Source organism: Chenopodium album, chromosome 3 (genome assembly GCF_948465745.1).
Source record: "Chenopodium album chromosome 3, dcCheAlbu1.1, whole genome shotgun sequence".
Lineage (NCBI taxonomy): Eukaryota > Viridiplantae > Streptophyta > Magnoliopsida > Caryophyllales > Amaranthaceae > Chenopodium > Chenopodium album.
In genome coordinates this window covers 44,243,436-44,250,749 of record NC_137836.1, presented here as the reverse complement: position 1 = coordinate 44,250,749, position 7,314 = coordinate 44,243,436, and the positions used below count along the sequence as shown (strand labels likewise).

Below are 7,314 nucleotides of genomic sequence, written 5' to 3'. Positions count from 1 at the left end.
TCTATTTCAAAAGTTTGTAATTCAAGCACCCAACGAATCAACCTTATCTTGGACTCTTTCTTGGCAAAGAGATACTTGAGAGCCGCATGATCCGTGAAGACAATGGTCTTGGAACCTAACAAATAACACCGGAATTTCTCGAAAAAGTGAACAATGGCCAAGAATTCTTTTTCCGTTGTTGTGTAATTCTTTTGGGCCCCATTTAGAGTCTTGGACATATAGTAAATCACATAAAGCTTCTTGTCCACACGTTGTCCCAAAACACCTCCAATTGCCCAATCACTAGCATCACACATCAATTCAAAGGGCAAATCCCATCTTGGGGCTTGAACAATGGGGGTAGAGATTAGGGCCTTCTTCAATCTATTAAAGGATTCCAAGCATTTATCATCAAAAACGAACTCAACATATTTTTGACGAAGATCATTAAGGGGCTTGGCAATGAGTGAGAAATCCTTGATGAATCTTCTATAGAAACCCGCATGACCCAAAAATGATCTCACTCCCTTGACATTCACTAAAGGTGGAAGCTTCTCAATAACCTCAATTTTGGCCTTATCCACCTCTATTCCTTAATGAGAGATCTTATGCCCAAGCACTATCCCTTCCTCCACCATGAAATGGCATTTTTCCCAATTCAAGACAAGATTAACCTTTACACACCGAACCAAACATTTCTCAAGATTAAGTAGGCACTCTTCAGATGAAACCCCACCTACGGAGAAATCATCCATAAATACCTCCATTTCTTCCTCCAACATGTCTCCAAAAATGCTCATCATGCACCTTTGGAAAGTTGTGGGGGCACTACAAAGGCCAAAGGGCATTCTCCTATAGGCAAAGGTCCCATAGGGGCATGTAAATGTTGTCTTCTCTTGATCTTCGGGGTGGATTGGAATTTGGAAAAATCGCGAATAGCCATCAAGGAAGCAATAGAACTTGTGCCTTGTTAGTCTCTCTAACATTTGATCAATGAATGGAAAGGGAAAGTGATCCTTTTTGGTGGATGTATTTAGACGTCTATAGTCTATACACATCCTCCAACCGGTGACCGTCCTAGTTGGAATGAGCTCACCTCTCTCATTCTTGACTACGGTCATACCCCCCTTCTTAGGAACGACATGAACGGGAGAAACCCACCTAGAGCTTGAGATGGGGAATATGATTCCCGCATCCAAGAGCTTGGTGATCTCTTTTTTTTCACCACCTCTCCCATTTGAGGGTGTAGCTTTCTTTGTCGTTCAATAGAAGGAAGGGTGCCTTCCTCAAGCGTTATGTGGTGCGTACACAAAGCGGGGCTTATACCTTTAAGATCATCGATAGTATAGCCTAAAGCACCTTGGTGCTTTCTCAAGACACAACATAACGCTTGAGCTTGGCTCTCGCTCAAGGATGCACTAACAATTACGGGGTAAGTGGAATTTGGGCCTAAGAATTCATACCTAAGGTGTGATGGTATAGGTTTGAGCTCTACCATAGGCACACCTTTACCTTCTTTTGTTGCGGCCACTTGCAAAGCTTCATGGCTTGAGATCTTCAAGCACAATTGTTCATTCACTTCCTCATATAACGCTACCTCCTTGCACGGTAAACTTAGCTTGTCTTTGTTCAACAAAACATTCTCAAGAGCATCGTTAGAGGTGAGCAAGTTCTCATGCATGGAAGACACAACATGATCAAGAGAGTCAATCATCATGCAATTTTCAAGAGAAGAACTTGGATATTTCATGCTTTCATTCAAATCGAATTCTATGACCTCATCTCCTACCTTAAGGGAAATCTTTGCACACTTTACATCTATCATAGCACCCGAGGTAGCAAGAAAGGGTCTACCTAGAATAATTGAAATTGTAGCATCTTCATCCATTCCTAAATCAACAAAATCCACCGGGAGCACAAACTTCCCAACCCTCAATAGAACATCTTCCACTTTACCTTTTGGAAACTTGATTGACCTATCGGCTAGTTGAAAGGTAATGTTAAAAGGTAAGAGTTCCCCTAGATCAAGTCTTTGATAAACCGAATATGACATTAAGCTTACACTAGCTCCTAAGTCACATAAGGCATTATCAAATTGCATCTTGTTAATAGCACAAGGGATGGAAAAGTTTCCGGGGTCTTTCAACTTGGGTGGCATTTTGTTCATGATGATCGCACTACAATTTTCAGTCAAATTGATAGTCTCCACAACATCACAAGTCCTCTTTCCGCTCAAAATGTCTTTGAGGAATTTGGCATAATTAGGCATTTGGTTCATCACATCGGTGAAAGGTAGAGAAAGGTAAACTTGTTTGAGCATATCAATAAATCTCCCAAATTGCTCATCCAACTTGTGTCTCATGAATTTTAGGGGATAAGGGAGCTTGGATTTCACAATCTCTTTCTCTACTCTCACCTCTCTTGGTGTCTCAACCACAACCTCATCTAAAGATGCTCTACTTCCGTCATTCTCAACCAAAACTTCCTTGGGGACCTCCTTGTTATCACTCCTCCTTGGCAATCTCTCCTCAAGAACCTTACCACTCCTTGTAACAATAGCATTCACGGGTTTCTTGGGATCTAGGCCTTGGGAAGGTAAAGAAGAAGGGCTTGCTTGGTCTTTCAAAGCACTAGCAAGTTGAGAAATTTGGTTTTCGAGCATTTTGTTGTGGGTTATCATTTCATTGAACTTCTTGTCACTAACGGCCATATATGTGTTCAACAACTTGGTTTGATTTTCAATTATTTCCTCCAAATTGGTCCTAGAAGAAGAAGATTGTGAATAGGAATTTTCACCTTGAGTCTTTGGAACAAATCCGGGTGGGGGACCTCTTTGATAATTATTTCGAAAATTGCCCCTACCTTGATTGTTCCAATTACCCCTATTTTGATTTTGACCATAACCTTGATTATGGTTTCCACTCCCTTGGTTATGATTTCCATAACTTTGGTTTTGATTACCATAATTTTGGTTTTGATTTTGACTACTATAACCGTGATTGTTATAGTTGCCACGAGAACTTTGGTTCCCTTGGTTCCTATAACCACCACCTTGGTTATAGTTGTCAAAATTACCTTGGTTTTGGTAATTCCTATTCCATTGACCTCTTTGATTATCAAACCTTTGCACATTATTATTTGACACATAATTCACATGCTCACTCTCACTATTATCAAAATCATCACCACATTCCGGAGAATCATGAGGGCAATTACATGAGTCATGATCATAGGATCCACATGCATCACAAAACAAGCAACCACTAGGCATGTTATTTGAAGAGGGAGGGGGTTGAGAGTTAGAAAAGGTACCTCTCCCCTTAAATTGGGAGGGAGAATTCGAAGCTTGAGAAGAAAAGGAGCCTTCTAACTTGGCCTTGATCGCGGTCATTTCTTTCCCCAAGTTTGTCATTTGTGAGGATAATTTGTTGATCGCATTTAGATGGTCTATTGAGTACACCGAAGAGCCACTCTTGCTAGTTGAATCCCTCTCACCATCTTGCCAATCTCTATAGTACTTAACCACGTCCTCTATAATGTCCACCACTTCCTCTTCCGTCCGATTCATTATGGGACCTCCGGCACCCCCATCAAGGCATGATTTGCCTTGAGGACTTAGGCCACCATAGAAAATTTGAATGACTTGATAGGTTGGAATTCCGTGGTGGGGACATTCCCTTTGGTACTCTTTATACCTCTCCCATGCTTCGTAGAGGCTTTCATTAGGTCTTTGCTTGAACCCTTGAATCAAAGCTCTAGCCTCCGCCGTTTTCTTTTGTGGGTAGAATCGGGACAAGAATTCCTTGGTGACTTCGTCCCATGTTCGAAGGGAATTTGGCTTTACCTCCTTATCCAACCACTCCAAGGCTCGGCCTAGGAGAGAAAATGGAAACAACTTTAGCCAGATGAATTCTTGAGAAACTCCGTTCACTTTGATAGTGTTGCAATACTTTTCGAACTCCTTGAGATGGTTCAACGAACTCTCATTCTTAGCTCCGCTATATTGTCTCCTTTCGATCAAAGCGATCATATCCGGCCTAATTTCGAAGTCATTCGCCGGTGTTGTAGGTGGAGCAATTCCACTCTCAAACTTGTACGCACCGAGAATTCCCAATTCTTTCAAAGCAACTCTTGGTTTATCTCCCATGCCTAGTTCCTCTTCAAATCCTTCTTCGCTTGAAGAACTAAATTCAAAGGATCGACTAGCAGTTCTTCTCCTTGAAAGAGTCCTTTCGATTTCCGGGTCAAAAGGCACAATGGATCGATCACGAGCTATATGCATGCAAAACTTCAATGAAAATATTAGTAGCACGGCTACAAAGGTAGCCTTAAGAAACAAAATCTTTTTGTATTTAATTTTTTTTTTTCAATTAAAATGAAATAGAATCAAAAACTAAAGCTAAGCACCAATTTCACTCCCCGGCAACGGCGCCATTTTGATAGAGGAATAAACTAGTCGTTAATTGCCTATCCCAAAATCAAACACTATTTATTAAATCATACACCAACCTAAAACAAGTATAGGTAAGTATAGGGTCGAACCCAAAGGAGTTAGTTGGTGTTATATTTAGCCTAAATCAAGCTATTTCAGAGATTAAAGTGAGAAAATGGTTGGTGTTATGATAGCAAAATTAGACTAATCAAGTAAATCAATAAGCTAAATGCTAGGGATATTGGTTCCACATGCTAATTCAATAATTGTGCTAATCGACAATTTCTTCGTTTGATTTCAAGCATTGCAAAGGACAAAACATTGTAGCAATCAAGAGAGTTCAAGAGCTATCTCCTATAGGCCAAACTAGGGGTCACTATGAATGGCTAATCAAGGAAATTCACAATCAAACTCAATCAGTTAAAGCAATTCTCAAATTGATGGGTCATGTCATTAAGAAATGCAATGCAATCTAGATTAATCTTATAGGTTGATCATTCCTAATCTAATTAATCACATGCAAAACTATATCAACCAATTTAATTGCAACAATTCAATCAATCAAAGATCATCAACTAGCACAAATTATCAATCAAGCATGCTTCCCCTTCTCCCTAGCAACTAATCTACTCACTAATCATTGTGTAACTCAAGAACAAATCACTAGAATTAGCATTGATCATCATTCTAAATCAAAATCAAGAGAAAGCAATATCAACTACAATATCCAATTCAAATCCAAGCAATACAAACAATCAAAGATGAAACTAAATCAATCAAGTAAGAGATGAACTAGAAGAAGAAAATCTTACTAACATTAATGATTGAAAATAAAAAAATCCAAGCTCAATTGATCCAATGTTGAAATACAAATCCAATACCAAGAACTTCTCTCTAACTTCTCTCTCTAAAATTAAGCTAATGAAAATTATCTAAAAGTTATCTTCAAAAAGGAATTACAAGTGTATTTATAGGCAAAGAAGAAACACGGGATTCCCGCGCCCTCTCGAATAAACCCCGCGCCCGCGGAAAAATGGGTACGGAACCCATTAAAAACTCCGCAGGCTTTCTGGGCAACACCCGCGCCCGCGGCAAAAGCACCAGCGCCCGCGGCAAAAACGCGACGAATCCCCTGCTCCCAAAGGGTGATCAGAGGGCCGCAGTCTCTCTGGTACGAGCAGGCTCTCCAAACTACCCTCGCCCGCGGCAATCCCGCGGCCAGACCGCGGAGAGTTCCTAGTCGAAATCTGCCAATTTGGTGCATAAGAGCCCGCGCCCGCGACCTTCAGTACCCGCGCCCGCGGTAGATTGGAGGGCTTGATTCCCTCTCCATGCCCTCTCTGAGCCCTCTCCAAGCCGATTATTTCCTCCTTACTTAGTCAATATAGCCCATCTTGATTCTCTTGCAGAGACAAATCCTAGGTACCTACAAAAACAAACAAAGAAAAGGAATAAAAGGGAAAAAGAACCAAATAAAAGGAAAACACGCAGAAAACACGAAAAACACAAGGAAAGAAAGAAAGAAAGGAATTAAAGGAAAAAGGACCAAAAATAAGATAAGAAAGCATAAAAAGAAAGATGAAATCATCCTAAAATACTACCCTATGAATGCCATAAATGACACTCATCAATTCTCAACAAGGTTACCTAAAGTGTTTAGAACCTTGAAGCAAAGGGTAATTATTAAACATATGATGGTTAATTATTCAACCAAGAGTTAAAAGAGTTGTAATCAGTAAAGAGTTTACTTACCTTGAAAATGTAATGCTTGATGGTAGGGCCTCTGTCCGGTCAACTATTACACAAATAAAGGATCTTGGAATCACTTAAAATTTAATTGGGATTAATAAATGTTTTAATAAAGTGCTTTAAAGTTACCTAGTTAATCTGTTTATAGTATTTTAAATTTAAATTAAACATAATTATTAAACTTTGCCTTATTTTGACATAGATGGGTAGCCGCAACAATGATGACAATAATTCTTTACCACCAACAATGAAAACAAGGCTTAATTTTCTTAACTTCAACGATTGGGAAAGCGAACTTAGAAGTGTTCTAAGGAACAAAAATCTCGAATCTCGTTTAGACTTACCAATCGAGGCAGAGTTAGTCCAGCAATGACTCTTGAGAAACATTTGAGAAATGTTTCAGATTCTAAGAGAGTCGCATATGTAATGTTGTCTTCTATTCCAGAGGATTGGGCTAGAAGATTTATGGACTATGAACCTTATGTCTTATTCAAGTGCTTACGTGATGTTTGCAATGGAATACTTAATTCCCATGTTGATGGTGAATTTGATGGAAACGTCGAGGAAATCATTAAAATGGTTCCGAAGAACGATGACTTTTGGACTGGAAATATTAGGTTTGAAACCTACAAGATCAATGGCGAGATAATTTCAAAAAAAAACTCTTGCCAGGCCAGTCAGTACAGATTCATGTGGACATGATGGTTCAACTATTTAACCGCATAAGTATGTTAGGGAGACCATAAAAAGATCATCAGGTTCATGATATAATTCTATATTCTCTACATGATGGTTTTGACCTCGAAAAGCTTTCTCAAGATGATGAGGATTCTGCGGTCAGGCTAGTTGATTTACTCAAGAATCATGTAGAGAATTACTTGAAAGGAGAATAAGCCAAAGCTTGAACAAGGATGTCCTCACTAGGATGAAGTAACGGGTAAAAGTTACCTAATACTCTTGCTATAAACATTTTATCTTTCACTTAGGTATGTGATACCAATTTACAGTGCTTCACATTATCAATGTTGCGCAGGAACTGTAAGTGAAGCTATCAATGGAAATAGAATATGAAGGTGCACTAAAAGTGTTCGAGTGGCCAGAAATAGCTTCATAGTTTTATTTTCTGATCAGTTTATCATGATTTTAGAACAATT

The 7,314-nt window shown here is 39.3% G+C and overlaps 1 non-coding gene across 1 annotated transcript; it reads left to right on the top strand.

Moving 5' to 3' along the window:
- Positions 1 to 3,635: 3,635 nt before the first annotated feature.
- On the top strand, positions 3,636 to 3,741 carry LOC145625956 (small nucleolar RNA R71). The gene has a single exon (XR_014110846.1). It is a non-coding gene; the product is annotated as a small nucleolar RNA R71 (small nucleolar RNA).
- Positions 3,742 to 7,314: the final 3,573 nt, after the last annotated feature.